Source organism: Acartia tonsa, chromosome 9 (assembly GCF_053477335.1).
Source record: "Acartia tonsa isolate MP-2025a chromosome 9, ASM5347733v1, whole genome shotgun sequence".
Taxonomy (NCBI): Eukaryota; Metazoa; Arthropoda; class Copepoda; order Calanoida; family Acartiidae; genus Acartia; species Acartia tonsa.
In genome coordinates this window covers 50,995,775-51,023,003 of record NC_137268.1, presented here as the reverse complement: position 1 = coordinate 51,023,003, position 27,229 = coordinate 50,995,775, and positions in this window count along the sequence as shown.

The following is a 27,229-nucleotide window of genomic DNA, read 5'->3' as shown; positions in this document are numbered from 1 at the left end:
AAGTACTATACTGTGAAGTAACATAAGGCTTGCCATTGGTCACTGAGGCCATTAATAGTTTGCTGAAGACCTGGATGATCAGGCAGGATCATGTCAGGAAGCTGAAATTAACTTGAATAGCTATATTTTTATATTTGTTTGTACTACTGGAGAATATATTACTGTCTATGCTTATTTATGTGTTTGTGCTTAAGTTAAACACATACTTTTGCTCTTAACCTGAAGACATTGATAGGTTTTAATCATCTAGCAGCTGTGCCTCAAGAGGTAATCAAAAAACATAATTTTGGGGGTGATTGCTTCAGATGGACGGATGGATAGACAGATATCAGGCTACTTTGTATTATTAATGTATATATAAGAAGTATTTGTAAAATTACAAGTTAAGATGCTTCAGAACTCACTAAGGGCTGACAAGTAAAATATGTATGGTAGAATTTTTGGTAGGAGTTTTGCCTATCTCTTTTTTTTAGTTCTAAACCTTGCCACATATGCACAAGTTGTCATTATTTTTCTTGAAAGTAAAAAGTCTTTTAAAAGAAGAAAAATTGTAAAAACTTTTGTGTAGATTTAAAGAATGATAAAATTTGTTTAGAAAACATTTATTCAAATATGGATCAAAATAACACTTAGTAAGAGGTTTTTTACACTTTTGTGAAGATTCTGAAAAATCTTATTCTGGGAGAGGGAGTGCTTATTTTACCCTCTACAATCTCCCAAATAAACATGGTTTACTTAAAATCAATTTAGTTTTTTTTTATACTTCCAGAGATTGCATATGGAGGCTAAATAAGCCCACCCTCCCCTACCTCCTCTTGAATAAGAATTTTCAGAACCACAACCATTTCTCTGATTTCATTGTTTTTAAAATATATTAAATTTGTTGATGATTAGAGACAATGTTTTGTAGATTTCAAGAATGCCATCCAACATTCCCAAGACTGATAATCCCAACCATAATCCTGTAAAATAATATTATCTTTGTTTTTTTTTATCTGCTACTAGTGGCTACGCCTCTTGAGGCCTCTATTGGCACTTTAAATGTTTGTTTTTTTATCACAAATATCTAATTTGATAAATAATTGTCTATGTTGTGTTCAAGTCTTTATGAAAAGCAGGAATACTTAAATTTTTTAGATTTTTTTGTGATTTATATCTTCCAAAATAGTTATAAACCTTCTTAGGACCTATGAGAAGCTACCCTGCAAAGTAGAACCTGATCCATTTAGCAGTTAGCAAGATCCTGTGGTACAGACAAACATACATTGTGTTACTTTATTATAAGGATTTATAAGCACTGCAAAGCATTGTCCATGGTTAAAAAAATTTCTCTTTAATTATTTTTATAGAGAATTTTAAGAAGTCTTAGTTTTGATAAATGTATTTTCAGGACATTTCAGAATGATGTAAAACAAATCAGCTACAAAAAAATATTTAGATTTAAAAGAAAAATAAACAAAGATTATAGGTAGATTCCTGTGGCACTTCCAAGGTCAATTACAAGGGTGAACAGATCTGAGACATATCTAACTTGGTAATAGTTAACCTGTAATAAGAAAACTTATATGTAAATAAAATTTAAGTCATGTAAGATGTATATATTTTGTATTCTATTTAATAACAAACCTGTTTTGATTTATGAACCCAGAGAGAAGAAGTAGTATCTGTTCCTGTTAATAAAGTTGTAACTTTGATATCCATAGTTACACATGGTTTTGGACAATCTGGCATAAAATTAAACATATCATGTAACTGAAGCTTTAACATCATATCGTCAATTTTGTCTATAGAATCAGATTCTATATTTTTGATATCCAAGTCAGTTTCACAAGTTCTGTTGTTATTAGTCAAGAGCCAAGGTGCTTCACATCCATACATTAACATCATTTTTTCCTGAAAAAAAATGTTAGGTGTTTAAATATCTTATTAGCAATTACTGCATATTCATAGATTGTTCAAAATTACCTCCAAAGCTTCTGTAACACATTTTTCGTAGGTATTTTGGTTTTCATAAACTCTACAACCTACTCCATCATCAATAGAATTATCAGTGACAGTATATTCAACAGCTACAGAAGCCCAGTCATATGAGCCATCATTTCTTGGACCAACTGTGAAACTAGCTTTTGAGTCAAGATTCATCCGAACTTTTATAAAAGTATTTGGATCTACTGCTAGTAACTTTAAACTTTTGTTTGTATACATTTCTGTCAACAATTCAGTACCTAGATCATCTAACTTAACACACATGCCAAGGTTTATACTAAAGTATTGTTCACCTAATTTTCCTTGTTCAAAAACAATTCTGGAGTAATCATAATCATATAACTCTTCAAATAATGTACTGAAGCTAAGGTTTCCTGTTTTGCCTTTCCATGTTATTTTTCGAACACTTTGTGATGCCAAGATACCACCGTAAAGATAAGTCATCCAATAATACCCAAATTTTCTGGCTTTACTGTAGTTGAACTGGCTTGCTTGACACACAACTAAGTAGGGTTCATATATCATTTGTTCATTTGGTGCATGCAATTTTGTGAGTGATGTTGGGCTATAGCTGTATTTCAATATTGATTGCTGCATTTGATAAAGAAAGAACAAAACTGCAATGGTTCGGAATCCCAGTCCTGCAATCCTTTCGTTGAACATTGTAGCCATTCAACTGTAAAAAAATTAATATCGTTATAAAAATAAAATAAAAAAATTTATGAAATATCATTACCCTTAATGGTCAGGTCCTCAACTGGTACTATTTAAAAATAACTTCTTTTGTAACCCCTAATTTCTATTTGGGCTAGAGAGCTGATAATATTTGAGCATTTTTCTTTTTTTTTCATTTAGAAGTTTAAAGTTAAATTAAAAGTTGAATAGCATTTTTTCAGAAAGTGTTTATCTTTATGCAAATTTTTTATATTAGAAGAGCCTAAGTCTAAAATTATGGTCACAGGGACCATTTAAGATTTCTGGGGACCTGGAGGATCAGGCTGTAGTATCATACCTGAAACCTGCAATTGACTTGAACACAAACCCTATTTTTTTTATATATATAATGGTTTTTTTTGCCCATGGATCATGTGTCCATTTAATATGCCCCCACCACTCATCCTTGAGGATCAGGGATTTATTGGTAGTATCCCTTCTACCACAACTAGGGAGAGGTTGTGTGAATTGGCAGGAGAATCTGAGATGCGATGTTGTGATAGAAAAACAATTGGGTTTGAACTTTTATCACCATAACTCAGTGCATTACCACAGAGCTACAGTGCAACCCTATTAGGATGTACTAATATTTGATATTTTAGCATTCTGGTAATATAAAATGCGTTGTTAAAGTAAAAAAAATCCTTCTGATCTATACATGGATGACCCAGATAGGATTGCAGGTGTCATGTGCCTATGTGTCATGTAGAAACTAAAAACTTTAAGGGTTGAAGGCCCAATCTAGAGTGATAAAAATAAAAACAAGTATTTTTGTGCAACCTTACTTATATTACCTTTTAATTCGACAGTTAACTAAGAAATGAAGTATGGTGTTAAACAAACAAAGAGTATTCAATGAAAACTTTTATTTCTGAACCCTTTACTGTTGAGGCAGAGGATATTGTTGCAACTTTCTAATAACTAACTGACTTAAAATTTGAGTTCATATTTAAATAAATATCTCATAATTTACATAAAAAATATATTCTGAAAACAAAATTTTAGATTAAAAAATGGATAATGAAGGTCATTTTTAATTATGATAAATCTAAATGTTTTTTACAATGATGAAGTCCTAAAAATATGACTTCTTTTCCACCAGGGGAGCTATGCACATTTTTTTAGCTCTAATAGAAGCTGAGGTATCTGGAGAATTTGTTCAATGCCTCATCTTTCCCCAACTGATCTTGTAGGGTTAATAGTTGTTTGTTATGGGGCTTTAAGGTTGTTATGGAGAAATGTAACTTTAAACACTGAAGTTACACGTCAAAAGAATAACAGACGTGGTATTTTACAATAAGTCAGGTTCTTAATGAATGAAAGGTGAATGGATAGGAAAGGGAGGCACATGACACTTTGAAAAGTTAGCTTTGTAACAAGGATGACAACATAATTAAAATTGTCACATCATTTTTTGTTAGAAATATCACTTCATAACAAAAGGTAAATGTGTTAGATATATATCAGAGAAATTTATTGATTATGATTTATGTATAGCAAAAACAGCCAAAATGTTTTAAAATTTAAAGTAAAAATAACAACGTATGCACCTTTTAAAGAAAAGTTTTATCAAATTAAGTTTTAGCGTTTTATACATTTTATTCTGTACCTATATGAGCGACTACTTTGTCTGTTTTTTACCTTATGAAATATTTTTGACAGATTTTTTATAAAACGGCTTGCTTTATTGCATCCATGGCAGATCTATATAGGAAATAAACGTTCATAAATGAGCTTAAGGCTTCCAATAGCAGAGCGTTTAATACTCATGGTGCTCTAATAATCCTAATTAAACTCTCATTGACCAAAGCAATCATACCATTATTAATGTGAAAAAAATATAGTTGAATCTTTTAAAATCATTTAAATTATTAAATACTTACTTCTTTCTTTTAGATAACACGCCAGGCTACAATTGAATTAAGACAAAAGTAAGTGCCGAGCTGCTCTGGGACCTATGTATGGTGAAATTAGACATAAAACCATGATGATTCCAGGTAAAACCAAAATATATCAGCGGTATCTTTTTGAGAAAATTAGATTTAAAAATTTCAGGTTCAATTTTCACCCCCTAGGAGTTGCCTTATAATCATGACAAGAAAAGCAAAGATTATTTATTTAAAATTTTGAACAACTTTGCTTTTATGAAGTCTTTCATAAAACTTCTCTATATATGATTTATTTAAGGCTGAATTTCCGTGACCTTTGCAAAGCAATTGATAAAAATGGCCATTAATTAACTCCCTTCAGGAGTGGTTTTATGAAAACTTTATAAAAGCAAACTTATTCAGATTTTTAAATAAATAATCTTTGCTTTTCTTGTCATGATTATGCCGCAACTCCTAGGGGTGAAAATTGAACTTGAAATTTTCTCGAAGAGATCCCGCTGAAATATTTTGGTTTTACCTGGAATCATTATGGTTTTATGTCTAATTTCACCATACATAGGTCCCAGAGCTCAGCACTTACTTTTATCTTGATTCAATTGTAGCCTGGCGTGATAATATTGGCGGGAGAGAAAAATTTATTTATTGAGAAATAAATAAATTGATATGTACTTATTGAAAACTAGCCAATAGCGAGATAGTTATATCAAGCCAACTCTAGTACTCTTTGGTACTCTAGTACATTGGTATTGATTGGACAAACAAAATGTTTAATTTATGGGTGGGTAAAAGTTACTTATCTATTGTTGATGATTAAATGAAAACTTATTCAAGGCCTTTCAAGTAGAATAACTTTAATATGTTTTAAAATATTTTATATTTTAGTATGTAAATTGTATCAACTTGTTTATCTTTATCTTTTTTGTATTTACAAAGTAGAAATATGTCTTTCCATCTGTCTGCCTCTTGGGGCTTTACTCCAAGAGGTGATTAAAAAAAAAATTAAGGCGAAATTCGTAAAAGGATCAAGGAAATCTTCAGCAAATTCTTTTTAAAAAAACGGGGGGGATTTTTTGTTTTTTTGGGGGTTGGGGGTGTCCCAACCCCCAAGAAAATAGCTTAAAACCACCACAGGACCAATAGGTATTTACCCTGAAGAGTAGAATCTGATCAATTCAGTGGTTACCAAGATCATAAGGGACAGACGGACAGACATCAAGCTACTTCGTATTATAGATAATGATAGTAAATAATCATTATCAATCATTCATTTGAATGAATCTATGATATATTGTGAACTAAACAGTATACTTTACTTATTGTAATTTTTTATATAATGTACCTGTATATCTAACTAGTACTAATATATTCCATTTTGTATATTAAATAAGGCCTTTAACAGTTCTAATTTTAAATATCTCACAATTATCTAATTTTAAATGTAATATAAATATATATGTATTAATCAAATCCGATGTTAAATGGTTAATTAGGAATCAATATTTACTTTTCAAAATAAATTGTATCTATCTATTGATCTATTACGTTCCGTGTTCTAAAGTCAAATAGGCTTTGATATTTACTAGTTATAAATTTGTATATAGAATACATGTATATCTATTTATGAAGTTTATTGATCTATTGTAATGAAGGCCATATTCATTATCATTCATAAGTTTGGATATAATATACCTATTGATCAATTATATTCCATATTCTGATAGGTGAAATAGTCATAGTTTAAACACAACATACCTGTCTTTATATCTACTATATTCTAAGATCTATGGTAAATTAGGCCTTAATCTTTGCCTATTTTAAGTTTGAATAGTTTGTTGAAACTTTTGCAAAGTTGAAACTCTCCTTCAATCCTCTACTCTACTCCATATTTCTACCCTTCATAACAGAGATTATAATATAAAGATTTACAACTATGTATTTATAAATTATAATTTCAATGATAAAAAAATTAAACAACAGGATTTTCTAATGATACAAACATTATAATACTGAAATGATAAATGTTTAAGAAAAGATGTATATTCCAGACAACTACCTCTCCCAAATGACCCTTAAGCAACAGTTAAGACTAAATTTCATTAAAAACTTTTGTGCATTTACATTTTTTGATTAGTTTTTAGTTTTTTTTTCACTTAATGGCTAGTAAAGCTCCTAGACAAAGGTTGTGAAATAAAATGCATGAAAATATGTTTTAAGAATTTTTATCCTTGTCTTTTTACTTTTCTAACATTGTAAAAAAAATAAAGAAATATCAATATTTTTTTTCTTCTCATAAATATTAATTCTCCTTACATTTACTATGTTTTCTTAAACAAACACACATATAAAATTTTGTATACCACTAAACCACTAAATGCAACAATTCTCCATGAATTTATCTATCTAGCAATCTAAACATTTATTTATAGAATGGATATTATATACATGGATATTACAACAGGGGTAGTGTTGTTGTCAATTTTGGTTGCTATGCCTTCATTTATTGGTCAGTATTTTCCTCCAGGGATGAAGGTTATTGCTAAAATTAGCCAACTAAAAAATGCCTTTTTATTAGACTATCTGGTGCAATATCCAAGTAATTATAAATCTATTATTTCAAGCATCTAACATATAAAAAAAAAGTTTATAGATTAATCAAACTCTAGTTATAAAGTAGCTCAACACTACTAAAGAGCAGGAATGAAGGTGACAATGAGCTGTTTATAGTCCCCAAATTTTTATAACAATGTTTGTTTATTCGTTGGCTTAATAACTTTGGGGGCATATATTGAGTATCCAAACGTTTCAACTACTTGTTGTAATCTACAGAAGAGGTAATTTTGTGTATCATCATTAGAGTTACACATCAATTTATCAACCATTGTCTTATCCCTTTAGATCCCTGACTAAAGATACACTAACAATAGATTTAACGGCTGATATATATCATTAGGCCCAGGGATATTGAAGGATAAGACAATGGGTGATAAATTAATGTTGTATCCCCAAAGAAAATAAACTAAATTACTTTTTCTGTAGATTACATTTTTTTGTTTTAAAGTTTGAACACTACCAGAATAGTACTATCTAATCAATAAAACATCCCCACCTTCCCTGCAATAGACTTCACAAAAACTGTTCTAAATATTCGTTCAAATCAAGATAATCTTTTTGGGTAAAAACTCTGGTAACATCCGCTAATGTTTTGTATATTTGCTATGGACAAAAAAGCTAGGTAGATTTTTATGCACTGATTAGCCTGAACAAATAAACATATATATCTTACTTGTTTCTTAGTAATAGTAAAGCTACTGAAATATAAATTTGTCTGTATGTCCCTCAGTCTGATATTCACTATTATTATTCAATTGCCACTCTTTTATCCTGACTAAATAGAATATACTCTGGATGTATGTAATGCAATCAATATTTAATAAATGTAATTTTTAAAAATTTTTGATACCATGACATAAATAACTATTCATTATTTACAATTATCTATCCATAAATTTGCTTATATATTAATCATTCAGTATGGTTGTTCATGTAAAAAGCTATCTTAATCCATCCTATTATCTATATATTTTTCCATTTGCCAATGTTGTTAACTGTACCCTTAAAAAAATATCTATCTACCTTATAGATAATTTGTTTTCTAAAGTCAGACAAATCCACAATCACTCTCTCCTAATCCTTTTATTTCTTTCTCAACTAACACTATCTTTCTAAAGTTTTTTTTTCTTTTTCAATTTAATTTTTATATGTCTATCTGTATATCAATCTTTTTTTTTCTGTACCCTTAAAAATTCATCATCAATCTATCTATCTACTCCATATAAAATTTGTTTTGTAAAGTCAGACAAATCCACAATCACTCTCTTTTAATCCTTTCATTTCTAGCACTACCTTTCTAAAGATTTCTGTCTTTATCTCTTTCTGTCTATCTATCTTTTTTTGTTAGCTGTACCTTTAAGAATTTACTCTTCATTTATCTATCTATTCCCTAGATAATTTGTTTTCTAAAGTCAGACAAATCTACAATCATTCTTTTTTAATCTTTTCATTTCTTCCTCAACTAACACTATCTTTCTAAAGGTTTCTGTCTTTATTACTTTTGGTACCTTCTATCTATCTGTCTATCTATCTATTTTTTATCTGTACCCTTAAAAATTTTTCATTAATTTATCTAACTACTCACTAGATAATTTGTTTTCTAAAGTCAGACAAATCCACAATCACTCTCTCTTAATCCTTTCTCAACTAAAACTATCTTTCTACAGATTTATGTTTTTCTCTAAATTTTGTTCATTCTAACTTTCTTATTCTATCCATCTATCTTTAAAAAACTACCCAAAAACTTAAATTTCTCCTTCTATTACTTCACTTACAATATCTTTCATTTTTCTTTCTATTTATTATTTTTTTAGACTATATAACAATCCACATCTCTTGAACCTCAATCTATTCATATATATATCCATCCTTTTATCCATCTATTTGTCCATCCATTAGTCTATCTATCTATCTTCATGTCTGTTCTTGTAAAAAGTTATCTTAACATCAGAACAATTATATCCCTCCAAATTTATTTTAAACTATCAATCCATCTATGTGTTTATCCATCTATCTATCCATCTATATGTCCATCAATCAGTCAATCTATCTATCTACATGTCTGTTCTTGTAAAAAGTTATCTTAATACCAGTACAATTTACCTGTTTATCCAACTATTTATCCTTAATCTTTCCAATCCAATCAATCCATCTGTTTATCTATCCATCTATATGTCCATCCATCAGTATATCCATCTATCTTTATGTCTGTTCTTTTAATAAGTTATCTTAATACCAGAAGAATTACTTGTGTAAACATCCAAATGTCTATTAAACTATCAATCACTCTGTGCATCTTTTAATCTATATGTCCAATGTCCATCCATCAGTCTATCTATCATCATGTCTATTCTTAAAAGTTATCTTAATACCAGAACAATTTACCTTCTGGATTTAGAGGCTCTGTTTCTAATTCCAAATAGTGTTCAAACAATCATTCAAAATTCTCCAAATACAAAGTACAATTATTTCTATAATTAGTCTTAGGGAACAGGGAAACATTGGACTGTAAATTACAAACAAAATTTTAAAGAAATGTCCAAGTTATTTTTTTTATCTTTTGAGGGTTTTATTCTGTCTTACAAAAGTGTTCCTTTTTTTCCATACTACTGAATATATTTGCTGTATTTAATTATGTCAATTTTATAATTCATTTAGAAAAATAACTTTTCGAATATTTGCTTGAATGTGTAAATTCTAATTTCTTGAGGAAATCCTTTCTTTTTGTTCTGGACAGATTTATCTGTTTGTTTTCTAGTTCAACACACAGAATACAAAGAAATAGAAATCATGGTTAGCTTTAGATGTCATAGCTTTCAAATTCAATAATTTTAATCTACAGCAAAGGCATTCTTATTATCATTTAGTATGTTCATCAATTTATTGTTCTTTTTCCAAGTCTTATCCCATATGAACTTACTCAAAGATGTCAGAACATTAACCCCTTACGGTCGGGCCCCTTGCCGCACCTTAATCAGTCGGGGGGGGGGGGGGGGGGGCGTTCAACGCCCCCCCCCCTATTATCTCAGTTCCTATTAGAGCTAGAGGGCTAAAAAATTTTGTGCAAGTCCCCTGTGTTATGATGAATTTCCGACCTCAAGTAAGTCAAGGTCTATTTTCGCTTCCTTCACCCTTTTATTTAACCACCTTTGTTTTTAGGTCCTTTTTTACTTATAAATTTCAAACGGCTGTAATTTTCTTATTTTTGAAGCTAGAATAAAATTTTTTTTGCAGAAAATGTTTATCTTTATGTAAATTTTATATGTTAAATATCAAAATATAATTTCAGCGGCCGCAGCTGTACTTGGCAGCTGCCAGCCGCCGCAGTCGGCGGTCGGCGGGAAAACGGCGGATCTTTATGAAATTTTAATACATCATGTAGACATGTGAGATAAGCTTTAGTTTGAAATTTGAAGTCTCTAGGTCAAAAATTGCGGCCACAGGAGCCTTTTAAAGATTTCTGGAGACCTGGAGGATCAGGACCTGCAGGATCATACCTGGAACCTAAAATTGACTTGAACACCTATATCTAATATGAGGATGTACTACTAGAGGATATTTTAGTATTTTGGTAAGATAAAATGCTTTGTTTAAGTCCAAAAAAATATTTTTGCTCTTTACCTGGATGACCCTGCCAGGTTTGCTGGCATCCTGTGCCCGCCAGGATGGAGATATTCAAAAAATTTCAACTCTCAGTTATGTCTCATACCCACACTTAAAAAGTCATGCAGTTTGGGCTCTTTATCTTTCACACACAGAAAATGAGATAGAAAAAACCGGATGGGGGGGCGTTCAACGCCCCCCCCCCCCCGACCGTTAAGGGTTAAATGCTTCAATTTAGTATGCTCTACCTTGATTTCTTTCTATACTTTAATATCTATGATTTAACATATAAAATACGTTCTTTTAATGGTAATATAAATAGTTGGGTTACAACAATATAAAATGGGTTTTTAGAAGTATATTTACAAATAGCGGCTGCACCCCTAGAGGCCTCTGGGGACATTTGAGGAGAGGGGAGTTTAATTTGATAAACAATTTTTGCTGCACCATTAGGGACCAATAGGAGAGATCGAAAATAGAAAATGGGGGGTAGGGGGAGGGGGGGTCGAACCTTAACTTAAATTTAGCTCATAACCAAAAAATGACTTAATACAATTTGGGGATGGGTTATTTGAATGGTATCTTGGGAGGGTAGTGATACCCACACAAATTCATCCCCTATATGTATAAGAAGCTTGACTTTAAAGAGAACCATATCAGTCCAGAAGTTAGTAGGATCTTAATCTACAAACAATCGGATAGTCTGTTATCTTTATATTATTATACCAACTCATTGCAATAAATTTTGTAATTAAAGTATTTATAAATGTATTTGTAAATATTCATGATTTTTCCCCAAAATCCAAAGAACCTAGTTTATTAGTACATCCATGAATATGTAACTGGACAAAGTGTCTCAAAAATCAGGTGTACGACGTCACAAAAATGAGTGTTTATCTTTCTCTTTTTTAGGGGTTTCCTTTCCCACTTCTCCTCTCATCTCCCTCATTTTTATGACATGAAAAGGCTGATTTTAAGACACATTTTTGAGTTACATGAATATAAATGGATTGCCAAACATAATGACCTGATTTGTAGAATAAAATTTTGGGTTGAAAAGTTTTGACACTGCAAGAGAGGAACTATTGAATGAGATTTCAAGTACCCAAAGTTTTTGAACTAACAAATAAGTCAATAAAACTTTGGGTACCTATGTAATTACAACCAATTAATTATAGCAGAATAAAAGATAAAAAGATAGAAGAATGATAAAAAACACGAAACCTTTAAAAATATTTTTTGTAATATACATACGCAAATTCAGCAGAGAATATTAGAGGCGCTTTGCTACTTAAAGATGTAAAGTTTTTCCGTGAGCTAATGGGAAAATAATAAATTACCCCTTTTGTATATTACAATTAGTGTTTGAAATGTTTGGACTAATCATAATTCATTAAAAGTTGTAAAGCCAACGAATAAGAAAGCGTTATCATAAATCTTTTGGAACTAGTGTAATAAAAAGCCACATGTCCCCTCCGCCTAAAAGTTTTTACTTTGGCTAAACCGTTCTTGTTGCAATATGTTATTAATGTTAGTTTGATATTAACAAAGTGTTTGATAAAAACAAAACAAAATTTTCCTTCGAGTATGGTTTCGAAACCGATTATTGTTTGCTGGATCAGAACCAGTTCTCAGCTTTACTGAAAAACCATGTAGAATATCGTATTAGACACAATTCGTTACCCCGGGTCTTAACTTTGGGATATCAAAACTGGTTTTGATCTTTTAACTTTTATTTTAATATTCACGGAAAGTTGTCTCACATATGATGCTATAAGTAACTATTTTTTAATGAGCTTTTGCTTATCTCCCATAAAACAGCCTAAAACCTAAGTCCAAATCAATTATTTAGACTCTAATCTATTGACTGGCCCTAATTCAAGAAAAGCTTAGCTAACATAGTTATTAATCTTATTTTATTACATACAGCTTTCTGTCTGTAATACAATGTAATACAATGCTACACATGATTTTTCAGTATGGCTGAGAACCGGTTCTAATCCAGCAGATATTAATCAGTTTAGAAGCAATACTGTAAAACAAATCTTATTGAACCCTGCCTCAATCACATATTTGCATAAAAAGTGCAAAGGTAAACTCTGCACAATGCTATACATGATTTTTCAGTATGGCTTAGAACCGGTTCTAGTCCAGCGGATAAAAAAATGGAAAAAATCTTATTGAACCTTGCCTCAATCACAAATTTGCATAAAAAGTGCAAAGGTAAACTCTGCACAAAAAGACTAAAAGGAGTGTTTTCTAAATACTGAAAATGGTGTTTTTTTTAACATTAGCAATCCTACCAAGTTTAAAATCGGATGACTATTCTAAAATGCATAGCTATTATTAACTATATGATTTTAAAAGTTTGGTTAGGCAAATTTTCCTTCATTTTTAACCAGGCACATATGGGTCTTGGGAGGGGAGGGGTCGACTCCCACACATATTTCTATATTAATATTTTGGGAAATAATTTTTTTCTATCAGTGATTTCTCTTGGGAGGATAAACCTTCCCTATTAAAAAGATATATTTTAAAGGAGAACCATAATAAACCAGGGGTTAGTGAGATCATTTGATATAGACAAAAAGAAATTACTTCTTTATATTATGCTTTTTTATTTGAGATTTTATCATTATTGTTGAAACGCTTAGCACTGGAATCAAAACACAAATTTACAATATGTCGATAAAACTTATTTTAACAAACAAATTGCGAATATTGCTATTTTATTGCAGCATAGCCAATGTATAATTAGTCTGTATCCTTATAAAAAAGTAACAGGATTTGTGTCTGTCTATGTTTACTAAAATATCTCTGTAACTGCTGAACCGATATGATTCTCCTTTACAATGTAGCTTCTCATAAGTCCTGGAAAAGTTTTTAACTATTTATGTTGGGGTACCACCACCCTTCCAACGATATGCATAACATTTTTCTACTATTAACACAAGCCGCGCAATTTCAATTTTAAAAAGGTATGCATTTTTTTGGCTCACCCTTTATCTAAAGTTTTTGAGTCATCAAATAAGTCAATAGGGTCAAATTAAACTTTGGGTACCAGTGTATGTTACATCCCTTCTTTCCAAGGTTTTCTTTTTTAATCACGTAAAAAGATTTTGACTATTTATGATGCTTTGTTTTTTTGATTGTGCTATCCTTGTTTTCTGAACTTTGCATAATTTTAAATGACCAATTTGGATATTTATGGCCAAGGACTTTACTCTTATTTTCAATATTAGCTGATAAGTCCCTAGATACCTCTAGGTTAAACATTAAAACATAGTTAAACTCCTTTATATTTTTAATTTTAGTTTCTAAATAAAGCAATAATAGAGTGTCATTTTATCCGAGGGTGAAATAACGCACATTCTAAAATCAACATTTGTAATCTCATACAGGCACTCAGGGGTCTAAAAGGAAAACACAGCGGCCGATAAATTGATGTACATGTCAAATGATGACACACAAAACTTTCTTTTCTGCTGATTACAATAAGTGGTTGAAGTATTTGGACATTCTAATTAGTGAACCAAACAATCAAAAATTCAATAATAGTCCCCAAAGTTGAGTCAACAAATACGAACGAATAAGAAAACGTAATTATTAAAATTTGGGGGCTAGTGTAATTAACAGCCCAATGTCCCCTCCCTCTTATCAGACTGGAAAAGGTTTTCTGTGAAAAATGTGCCATATGATAAACGTGTCTTTTGATAATCCTAGTAAATTGTCCCAACTTTTCCCTTTAATTGTAAACAAGCTGCCAACTCACAATCTTATATGCCAATGGATTTATTATTATGTGGATCTTACAACCGGTTATCATGTACTCTAACCCTAGTAAATTGACCCAATTTTTCCCTTCAATTGTAAACGAGTTGCCAACTTAGAACCCCCAATGGCAATGGATTTATTATTATGTGGATCCTACACCAGATTACCATGTACTCTAATAATGTGAAACTGGTTGTTTGATTCCCCCATTCAACCCCAATAACCCATCCTGTCCCCTCCTACTGGATGAATGAAGTGACCAATAAGTGACGTTCATGTTAGCAACCTCGATTTTTTCCCTTTCATTATATTTTTTGTACATTTGTTTGAATTATAAAATTGCAATTATTTTACACTATTAATTTAGAAGTAGGGCCTTTTTGTTTGCCCATTAAGATCTTCTTTACGGATAAATAATTCAAATACAACATAAAAACTACTCTTCCAAAAAGGATTTAAATGGTCTAACTATATTAATCTAATGGTCTAAGTTGGCAACCTATTAGCATAGGTGTATCCTGTAACACTGAATATATAATACGTGGATATATTGACAGGGGAAAATATGTTGTCAACTTAGCCTGCTAATAGTGACCTTATTTATTGGTTAGTTTCTTAATCCAGTAGGAGAGGATGGTGGGTATAGTTATTTCAGCCAGCTGCAAGCATAACTTCATCAAAGTACATAAAAATCTGGTGCAAAATCCAAGTAATAATATATCTATTATTTCGACCCAGCAGTTTATTATCCCACTTAATGAATAGCCCTAAAGAGAGGCTTAAATTACTTTGTTTCTGGCACTAGAAACATGTAGGAGGGAGGGAGGGGACATTGGCCTGTTTATTACACTAGTCCCAAAAGTTTAAAGCAACGTTTTTGTATTCGTTGGCTGAACTATTTTGGCGACTATTTTGAATTTTGATTAGTTCATTTAGTCGAGTGTCCAAACTTTATAATAACTAATTTTAATCTGCAGAAGTGGTAGTTTTGTGTTTTTGGGTTGTACATCAATGTATTGCTCATTGTCTTATCCCTTTAGATCCCTGAGAAAAAGTAGGTTTTACTTTACAAAATTCTTGTCATGGACAATTTCTATCGCATTATAATTAAGTTCGGTCCGTTCGTCCATCCGTCTGTATCGTTTATTTAGGCAAGTTAGAATAATGCTATCGATTTCAATAATAATTCCTATAACAGTTAGGTAAGATTTAGACAGCTGAGCAACTTTATAATCTTTACCAAAATGTCCGTACGTTCATTTAACACATGGTTATTTTTAAAATTTTTTTGTATGATATAAATATCCTATTCATCTTATTTTTGGAATAATGATTACTAGGACAAGAAGGTAAATATTAAAAGCAAAACATCACTTTAATCAAGTCGTAAAAATGTAAACACTATTCTGTATTTTTTCAAAACTTATACATTTAAATTTAGCTTATTCAGTTCTGACACTCTACAAGAGTTGATGTTTGTTTTTCGGGGCGTTTTAGAGCATCACTTTTATGGATGTTTTCACCCTTGTTATTATAGAAATATTACATCATTTAAGCGAAAAAGTATCTTGTCCTATATAAAGTTACTAGCGGCTACGCCCCTAGAAGCCTCTAGTGGAACTTAAGATAGGAGATTGAAAAGTTGACCTCATCCCATTTTAAATTTGAGTTTCAAAATATTTTTTGGGGGAAGAGGGGTGAAGACACCCTCCCCAAAAATAGTTTAAAACCTTCCCATGACCTATAAGAAGCCTCACTGTAAAGGAGAACAATAACGGTTTAGCAGTTAGCGAGATCCTTCGGGACAGACAAAAAACGCTTACTACTTTATATTATAGGATTAATTATGTATGACTTACTAATTTGTCAATATATATATTGAAAGGTTTTCCAAATGCCATTCAACAATCGACATAATATATCTAGATAGTCCATCTTTGTCAAACTCTAAAAGGGATTCTTAGCGCGCAATAGATTTAGAGGATAGAGGTATAAACAGATAGCTACCTGCCATACTTTTTCAATGACCTAAAACTTTGCAGAAGGTTGGTTTATATTTTTCCTAGCAGAAAAACACCTTTGTTTATATAATTTCTAGAAAGCTAATATTATTCTAAGGAATTCAACTATCAATATCTAACTTATTAAAGATTTTGTCATGTGCTTAAATGTTATCCTATTGGCTGATTAAGAGAATGTTTCTCTAGATTATCTCTATTGGTTTTTCAAATGTTATTCAACAATAAAATTACAGAAATATTGGAATAGAAACGATCATTTCTAAAACAAAAACAACAAAGCACCAGAAAAGGCACCTGACTGTTAAAGATTAACTTCTAACAGTCATCTTTTGTGTTTTTTTAGAAATAAATTTACATATAAAATATTTCCTGAAAAAATGTTTGAAATATATTATCTCTACTTAATATGGAGAAAAAAATTGCATGATTTAATTGAATAAAATTTATTTTAAAATATTTTCCCTTTCCCTGCACTATAATTGAACTTTTGTTTAGAAGAAAATCAATTATTAATTGTGTTCTATTTCTAAATTTTTACAAAGTTTTTTTTAAACAAATCATATCAATAACTTGGATATGCTTAAATTGTTCCATCAAGGCCAAATTTTGCATGTTGATTCCTATAAAAGTGCGGTACTATTCATAAATTGTAGTCACTCTATAATTGTTATCATAAAATCCATACATTTATTTCTTGAAGTACAAATACATTATCCTATATTTATGCAAACAAAAACTACATTTTAATACGTCATTGTATATCCATTTATTCCTAATATGTAACTGCCTACTATCTTTCTATCTGTATGTCTATCTATCTAGTTAGATCAAAAATATTCATCTATCTATCCATTTATCTAACTTTGTATCTATCTATCTATCTTTCTATCTACCTTTATATCTATTTAGATAAATGAATTGGCCAATTGATACATTTGATTAATTGTACAATTAATATTTCCCCCTCTCTCAATTTCGTCGTCTAAAAAAAGATTCATTATATAGAGGTGGATTAATAGATGTAGAATATACATGGATACAATGACAGGGGAAAATTGTTTTTAATTTAGGTTGCTATTTCCCATGTCATTTATTGTTCAATGCGTTCATCCAGTATGAGGGGAGGGAAGGGAATGAAAGGAATTGAGGGTTGGATATAGAATAATATATCCATCCATTGGTGAACATTAATTCATGAGGTACTAGTAAATAAACAATTAAGTTTCTAATAATAGTTGGTTTGTCTGCGTACCCTGAAAATTCCATAACCGCTGAACTCCTACTAATATAGGTTGCCAGAATGTTCAAGCTTTTTGAGGAATATACCTTCATCCCCTCCCTCTCCTAAAAATCAAATAAACGCATATCTTATTGCTTTTATATAAAATACAATAACCAATTCTTTAAATATACAATTATGTATTTATATTTAAACCCCAATGGTGCTACACAAAATTACCCCTTCTGTGGATTACAATTAGTGGTTGAAACATTTAAAGCATTAACTATATGGACTAAACTAACGAATAAGAATATGTTATTGTAAAACTTTGGGGACTAGTATAATAAACAGCCCAATGTCCCCTCACTCCCTGATTTTATTATATCTATTAATTTGAAATAATCCTAAGTGATTAGGTTTTGATTAGTAACTAGACACTTTACTATAATTGGTATCTATACAATTCTGCTAAGAAAACTTAATTTTTTAAGCGCATTTTCTATATTAAAAGGTATATTATTACTTGAATGTTGCACCAGATTTTCATATACTCTGATAAAATGATCTTTGCATATGTCTAAAATAACCCCCTTTACACCCTCCACTACCACTGGAGGAGCGAACTGACCAATAAATGAAGTCTTTATAGCAAGCTATATAGTGATTATGTTTTGATTAGTAACTAGACACTTTACTATAATTGGTATTTATACAATTCTGCTGAAGAAACTTATTTTTTTTAGTGCATTTTCTATATATATGACAGTTATAACAATTTTATTACAATTTAAATACAATTTGATTGTACTTTTTATTTAAACTAGGTGCCCTTAGTGGCTTTAAAAATGTTTTGTGTTTAGATATCTTCGTTGAGAAATAATTTGTCTATATTGAGATCAGCCGTTTTTATTTCTGTTTCTACCAGTTTTTATATTTTCTTGGGGCGATGTTACTTCAAAGGCTAATGGTAACCTCCTTTTAAATAGTTACAAACCTTGCAAAAAAAATGTTTCAATTTTATTGCTAAAACACTGAAGTTATCAATTAGCTGACAAAAGTAAAAGTAAATACTCTGTAAACACTTAATTTCCAGTATGGCTTCCAAACCGATTAATATCCGCTGGATTATAACTGGTTCTTAGCAATACTGAACAAATATGTATCAGACAATTTTCCACGAATATTCAAGTAATAATCAGAAATAAATACCAGTTTTTTTAGCTCAAGCCTTAGTCCCCTCGGTCCAACAAAACTAGTTTTAATCTTATCAGTTTTAATTTTAATATCTGCGGAAAGCTGTCTATGATACAATGCGATAAATAACTACCCTTCAATTAATCACTAATTAAGTAAATACCATTTAATTATCTTTATACTTCCTTAATCCTATTTCTTAGAGAGAAAGAGAGAGGGGACAATGGACTGTTTATTACACTAGTCCCCAAAGTTTTATGATAACATTTTGTTATTTTTTGCCTTAATTAACAACTTTAGGGACCTTAGTAGATTAAGTGTTTAAACGATTCAACTAATAGTTTTGATTTACCCAAGGGGTAATTTTGTGTATCATCATTGGGGATTTACATCAATTTATCAGTCATTGTCTTATCCCTTTAGATCCCTTCCTGTTTCTATATTTATTTAATAATTCTTTATTCTATACTACATTATTTGTTGTTTTAGTTTTAGGCTTTGGTAAAGTCAAATTGACACAAACTCCAATTTTTTTATGTTATGAAAATTTTAGCTTTTTATTTATTATTAGAGTAAAAGGTATAGAGGTGGAAGGGGTTAAATAAATGTATGTCCCCACCCTAAGGACCCTGTGCCGACTTTCAAAAGGGTTTTAAAAAATTAACCAATAGAGTCGGAAATATTAACACAGCCAAGACGCTAAAAAAGAGCAGAAAGCAATTTGCTAGCAAACGAAAAAAGTCTCCAACAGGGGGATCCAGATAGTTGTCTGGTTACACATCTATATCATTATTTTAAATCGATAATTACATGTAGAGGAATAAATAAACCCCCTCTTATATATAAACTAACGGCTGCACCATTAGCATCTAGGGGCTACACATTTAAAGGTATATGAAAGGCCGAAAAAATAGCCTAAAACCATATTTAGACTTATCTTAAAATAGCCTAAATCCATCTCATGAATAATAAGAAGCTTCACTGTAAGAGATAATTTTTTTGGTTCAGTGGTTAGCAATATCCTTTGCTACGGTCATTATTGTTTTTCTGTTACTTTCCTTTTCAATGCAAAATCTGCATTTTTGTAGTGATTTTGTGAAAAGAAAATATTTTGTTATTTTCCCCTACTTTTCAGGGAGGGTGGGTATATAAATTAGTAAATTTCATTAGTACTCAAAGTTTAATAACCAAATTACATTATTTTTGAGTACTTTTACTGATTGTTTTTGGTTGGTTCAACAATATTAGTGTCAAAACTATAATTACTGGGATGTATATAAAATTATCGTCCATTGTCTTATCCCTAAAGATATCTTTTATCAGGGATCTAAAGGGATAAGACTATAACTAATAAATTTATGTACATCCCCAATGATTATACACAAAATTATCCCTATCTGTATATCACAATCAGTGGTTGAAGTTAATGAACCTACCAAAATTCAATAAACGTCCTCAAAATAGAAGAAACAACGAATAAGAAAATGTTATAATAAAACTTTGGGGACTATTGTAATAAACATTGAAATGTCTTATCCCTGTAGATCCTTGGGGCTATACTTTCAGTTTGATGTAGAATGACGAATGAGTATTTGAAGATTGATGAAAATACGAACAAAAATTGATGCTGTTTATGGCAAAACAAGTGTGACAACATCCATAAAAGCGAAGCTCTTAGCTCAGAAGGAAGGACAAACTACTAATAACTCTGCTATATGTTATCTGAAATTAAGAAGCAGAACATGCATTTCTAATTCTAAACAGTACATAAATTTTGTTGAGTCAACGAATAAAATAAATGATGTTTTAGTAACAATATTTTATGTTTAAATACTCTCCCTTAAACAGACGGACATACATAGTTATAAAGTGACTTCGCTTCTAAGAACTGTAAAAAAGAAATTCTTGTATAAGTAGGTAAATAGGGTGAAGAAAGTTTTTTTTTTTGGTAAATATTTATATAATGTTAGGGTTGAAAGTTACGTCAGATGCGTGACAGGTAATTGCTGGGATCTAAAAGGATAAGACAATGACCGATAAATTGATGTCCCCAATGATAATACCCAAAAATATCACTTCTGTAGATTTAAATTTGTGATTGAAACGTTTGGACCTTCAACTTAACGAACCAAGCAATCAAAATATAATAGCAATATCATGAAACTTTGGAGACTAGTTTAATAGATAGTCCAATGTTCCATCACTCTCTGGGTTTTTGTTACAAAAGAGAAATGTAATGTCTTCGGAAAAGGCCCAACTTAAAACTATTATTTATAACTTTCAGTTATTAGAGTGTTATAATCTCGCCCCTTGCCTCTAGGGGCTTTGCTCAAGAGGTAATTGAAAAAAAACTAGGTACCTCTAGAGCTGCAACCGCTACTTTTAAATAAATAACTGCAAAAAAATGGGGGAGATTTTTTTTGTTTTTTTTGTTGGGTTAGGGGTGTCTCACCCCTCAAAAAAATAGCCTAAAACCAGTAAGTATATTCCCTGAAGAGTAGAATGCAATCGGTTCAGTGGTTACCGAGATCATTAATGACGGGAGGACAGCAGACAGACAACAAGCTACTTTATATTATAGATATTTAGCTTATAGATGGATAGACAGCTAGATAAATAGATAAATATATAAATAGACATAAAAATAGTTAGATAAAAGATAAAGAAAGAATGGTGTGATAACTGTATGAGATATAAATTTCTCTTGACAATGGTTAGTTTAATATTTCTATAAGATAGATAGATAGATAGATATTTACAAAGATAGAACACAGAAAAAGCTAATTACATAGATAAATAAAAAAGGTTTGATACCTGTATGAGAAATAAATTCATTTTGACAATGGTTTGTTTAATAATGTTTATATAAGATAGATAGATAGATTGATAGATGGATAGATAGATAAAAAGGTGTAATAACTGTATGAGATATAAATTTCTTTAGACAATGGTTTGTTCAATAATGTTTTTTTAAGATTACCAACTTTTTTATCCTTATATAAAAGTAACAGGATCTGTGTCTGTCTGTCAGTACAAAATTTTGCTAACCTCTGAACCGATATTGTTCTCCTTTACAATGTAGATTCTTATTTTAGGTCTTGGGAATGGTTAAAACTATTTTAAAGGCCCTAATGTAAGATATGCTGGGATTCCATTTCAAGCAAAGGTGCCAAAACTTTTTCTTAGTTAAACTATCATTGAAAGTGAGGGGTCGACTTCCCTTGGGGGCCCTCTAACCGTATAGACCCAAAAAGGCACTAGTCACTAGTAAAGAAAATCCAACTAATTATAAATTAAAAGTATGTAGTAGGCTTAAGATCTTAAAAACTACTAAACTGATGGAGTTCTCTATTTCAAGTATTCTGGGAAAGAACCTCTTTAGAAATAAAAAAAAAAAATCCAGCAAAAATGTATTTACACCCCCAAAGTGTGTTCTAAACTCAATGAATAATTTAGCAGTTTACTTTCCATCAAGATCTATACTCTACAAAAATAATATTTTTTTTTCTTAACTCACAACAAAATTGTCTGGTTTATTTTTGTAACTCATCTCTGATAAAAATAAAATAGAAAAAAATTAAAATTATGCCTTTTACTTATAATAGTAACCAAAAAGATTGACCCCAGAGGCTTTATGGAGGGAGAGGACATTAGATTGGAAATTATTCTAGTATCCAAAGGATCATTGTTTTTCTCAAAGTACATATTAGGTTTTGATAAAAACTAGCAGTGCACTAACCTTTAATAAACAGAAATTTTGTTCTTAATAATCTCTATCGTTCATTGTCTTATCCCTAAAGATCCGTGATGATAAGTTTTGAATCGAATCTATTTTCAGATCGAACAGTCAGAAATATTTTTGGCAAAGCAGTTTGTTTAAAGCGAAGCTTTTCTCTAATTAGGGTCGGTCCGTCCGTCCGTAACGGATATCTTAGGCATGTTAAAATTGTCCTATCGATTTCAAATTTTGCATGGTGATTCCTTTAGTAGATTGGTATGATTTAGAAAGCGTGGCAACTCTATAATCATTACCAGAAAATCCGTACGTCCATTTTAAACGTTTCGTTACTTTTTTAACAACAAATTTTCATGTGATCCAATCATCCGATTGATCTAATTTTTGGTATATTTATTCCCGGGACAACAAAGTATAATGTTATAAGCGATGCAACTCTACAATCAAGTCCTAAAAATGTAAGTATGTCCATAAACATTATCCTGTATCAAGCAGTTTTTCAACAAATTTACTTACAATTTTGGTTCGACTCTTATACATTTATATTCTGATTATTCAGTTCTGACACTATACAAATGTTAATGTCCGTTTGTCTTACCATTTCAGTGATTCGCTTTTATGGAGGTTGTCATCATTGTTTTCTTATACATAAATCCGTAGGTTAGGGTAAAAGAGGGCAGGATTTCCTAAAACCACTAAAAGGTATCCACATAGCTTCCCTAAAAAGAACAAACAACTTTGTCAACCAGTTTCCAAGATCTTTAGCTTCAGACTTGAAAAACCTTACTACTCTTTATTATAGTATTTGTTTAAGATTTAAATTCTTCTTTGGGAAGTAAATACAAAATGTTTATCAAAAGGAACTAGTTGTCTAATTTTATTTGATTCTTTTATTTTATGGATGCATTTTATATTAAATTAAGTTCAGATAACAAAATGTCCGAAACTGTTTAGAAAAGATGAAGCTTTACAAAGTGTTTTAAAAAATCAGCCATGCGACGTCATAAATAAGGGATGAGAGGAGAAGTGTGAAAGAAACCCCCTATTTAAGAGATGGATAATTCCCTATTTCTATGATGTCACATGGCTGATTTTTGAGATAAAGTTGTAAAAATGTCATCTTGTAAAGCTTTTTTTGCAATAAACATGGAACTGAATTTATAAATCTTCTTTTAAATATATAATATATATATATATGCTAATAAATAGAATAAAGCTTATAAATAGTACCTAAAAATCAGAGAGAAAATCACAAAACCTTTTACAAATAATAATATATTTATATTTCTTGAAAGTTTACTAATGGATTGTATAAGTTATTATTTGATTCTTTATTTGTCTTTATCATTTACATACAAAAATTACATTTAAAGTTTATCAATATTATTTTAAAAGTCATTCACAATATTCAAAAAAAAATGGATAAAAATTATTTATGTACACATATATTAAAGAATATCATAGCAAAATTACATTGGTTATAAGAAAAGATTTTTACATACTGTGACATTCCCTTTGTTCAGTCATAATTTACGTCTTCATGAAATAATAATGGATCACATTTAAGATGTGATTAGCAGAATGAATAAGTAAGGGAGGGGCATGGACAGTTTTATTAACACTGTTAGGTACAAGGGTCGCCAGAGGATGACTGGTCCCTTACCTTGTTATTGCCACTTTAATTTAAGTCAGACATCCTGTGGTATTCCCTGAGCCCAGTCATCAATAAAGCCTCAAAGAAATAGTGTATCACATATAAGATGTGCTTGGCAGACTGACAGGGGCAAGGACAGGTATTCTGATAGTAGACAGCTCTGGCCCTATTAGGTTTAAGAGTCGCCAGAGGATTAATGAAGGATCATTATCGACTGGTCCCTTACCTAGGTATTTACCCTGTATAGCATACTTGAGCTGAATAACAGACAGAGTAGGAATAAAATTTATCCAGGGTCAAATTGAATTGTTGTTAATTTTTCATATCCTAGTTTATACCTTTTGTTTTTAAGCAAAAATTTCCTTTGAAAGGAAATAAATTCAAGTAGATTTGAATTTAATGGAAGCTTTTTTTTTCAGTCTTGACTGAAAGATGAAATATAACACAAGTATAATTACAATATTTAAAACAGTTATCATATTACTTGTGAGCGTTTTTGGAACTCCTACTAACAGCCAGCTTGCGTCAAAATTGAGTTGAATATTATGTAGAAAGTCTGTGAAGTAGTTGGTAGTAATATCAATTGTGAAAGGACAGTCCAGATAAAAGTGCTGGGCTGTTTCTTTGGGTGCGGGTAGATTCCGGTCTAGTATACAAAGTGTACACTCTGGAGACTCTGGCCTAAAATTAGCGATATTAGCATTAAAATAGTTATAATTGTTTATAGATTTAAACAAGAATTCTCGTATATTTATTGGAATAAAGGACAAAGTCCATACTTTCTGCCATTTGCGCTCTCTCTCTATGTCAAATTCTCTTATTTTTGCCCAGTTATACCTATTTAAATAAGACTTACACTTTTCTATCCTCTGATCATCATTTGATAAGAAGTAACGAAAATGTTTAGACTTTACTTTTGGCTTTAAAAAAAGTGAACTGATTTTAGTTTGAGGTTTTGAAAGTTTATTCCTATATATAGCAATATTGTGTTGAACAAATCCTCGAAGTCTCAATAATTCCATGTAATTAAAATTGACCTTTGATTTGATTTTAAAGTTTCTATAATCTAGACATATATTATCAATATTTAGCAGGTCTCCAAAACAAATTGACTTTATATCATTCTCATATCGTACCCATGTTGTTTCTGTAAAAATAGCCCTGCTTACAATTTGTTTTTCACTATTACCAAAAAAATTATTTTTAAAAATTCTCATGTCTTTTATGTTGTCATGGTTTAGCCAAAATGAATTTGAAAATATTATATATGATTCAATAATTCTAGATAAAATAGGATTAATATTCTTATCTAATTTATCATTGAAATAAAATTGATCATTTGCTTGACATCTCGTATTTTTTATTTCTAAAGACCAAGTATCTACTATAGATAAAGATTTTTTATACATTAAAATATCTAAAGAGCGTAAAAAATCTATTACTTTTGGTATTCCTAAACCTCCATTTTCAACACTTGAAAAGATTTTAGATTTTGCAATTGGTCTACTTTGACTTAAGAAAGAAATAATGATATTTTCAATTTGTGAAATTATTTCTTCAGAAGGAAAGACAACTGCTCCTACATAATTCAGTAACGGTAACATGAATCCCTTAATAATTGTAATTTTTCCAGGTGTAGTAAGGTAGAAAAGTGCCCAAAAATTTCTAACTTTTGACATTTTAGTGACAATTTTGTTCCAATTATCTTGCATATTAGACAGTTTTGAATCAAAATGTAAACCTAAAATATCAAAATCATCAACCAATTCAATACCAATCAAATCCAATTCAAGAAAAAAATCATTTGATGGCTTCCTACCTATAATACAAATTTTAGTTTTGTTAACATTGGTTCTTAAATTAGAAACTTGAGCAAAGTAGGTAAGAATTTGAAAAATAGTTCTTAAAGCAATGGCTGTAGGAGTAAATGCAACATTACAATCATCGGCAAATGCTGATTCAGGGTCTGGCTGTGTATCTGTGTCGGTCAATTTAAAAGGTATAGCTCTTGGTATTGCAATTTCATTGTTAATTGAAATGGTAAGTAATAAAGGGGTTAGGGCAATTTTAAATATGTTAGGACTTGGCCTATCACCTTGCATATAACCAACTTTCATGGGAAAGTTAGGTGTTATTCCAGTATCAGTCAGAATGTGGGCAAATCTATCATTCATGCAAGTTAAAATCATGTTTATCATATTTGGGCCAAAATTCATAAATTCTAATACATCTTTTAAATATTCATGTCCAATACAGTCAAAGGCTGAGTGAAAGTCAATTAATGCAATTGCTAGAGACGAGTTGGAAGCTAAAGTTTTAGAAATAAGTTCATAGATTTGAATCAAATTTTCCTGAATAGTGTATTTAGAAGAATAGGCTTTTTGAGATCTTATATTTATTCTGTCAACTACTTTTTTAACCTATTGTCAATAACCCCAGAGAAAATTTTATACACAGTAGATAGACAAAATATTGTTCTCCAAGATTTAATTTTTGAAAGGTCAGAATTTTTTTTGGCTATAAGTCTAATTTTACCACATCTCAGCATGCCTCTTAACTGTTTTTTATTAATCATCTCTTTAAAACCTCTCATTAAAGGAAGGCTTACAATGTCCCAAAACTTAACCAACATTCTATAAGGAATACCATCTGGTCCTACACTAGAATTTAAATTAGCTGAATTAAGTGACTCTTTTAATTCATTAATAGTGATGTCTGCCTCTAATTTTTCTCTATCGGTATTATTTAATTTATGTTCTAATATTTTTGGGTGATTTACATTATTGCCTAAAAAATCTAAGAGAGAAGAATTGGAAATAAAGGCTG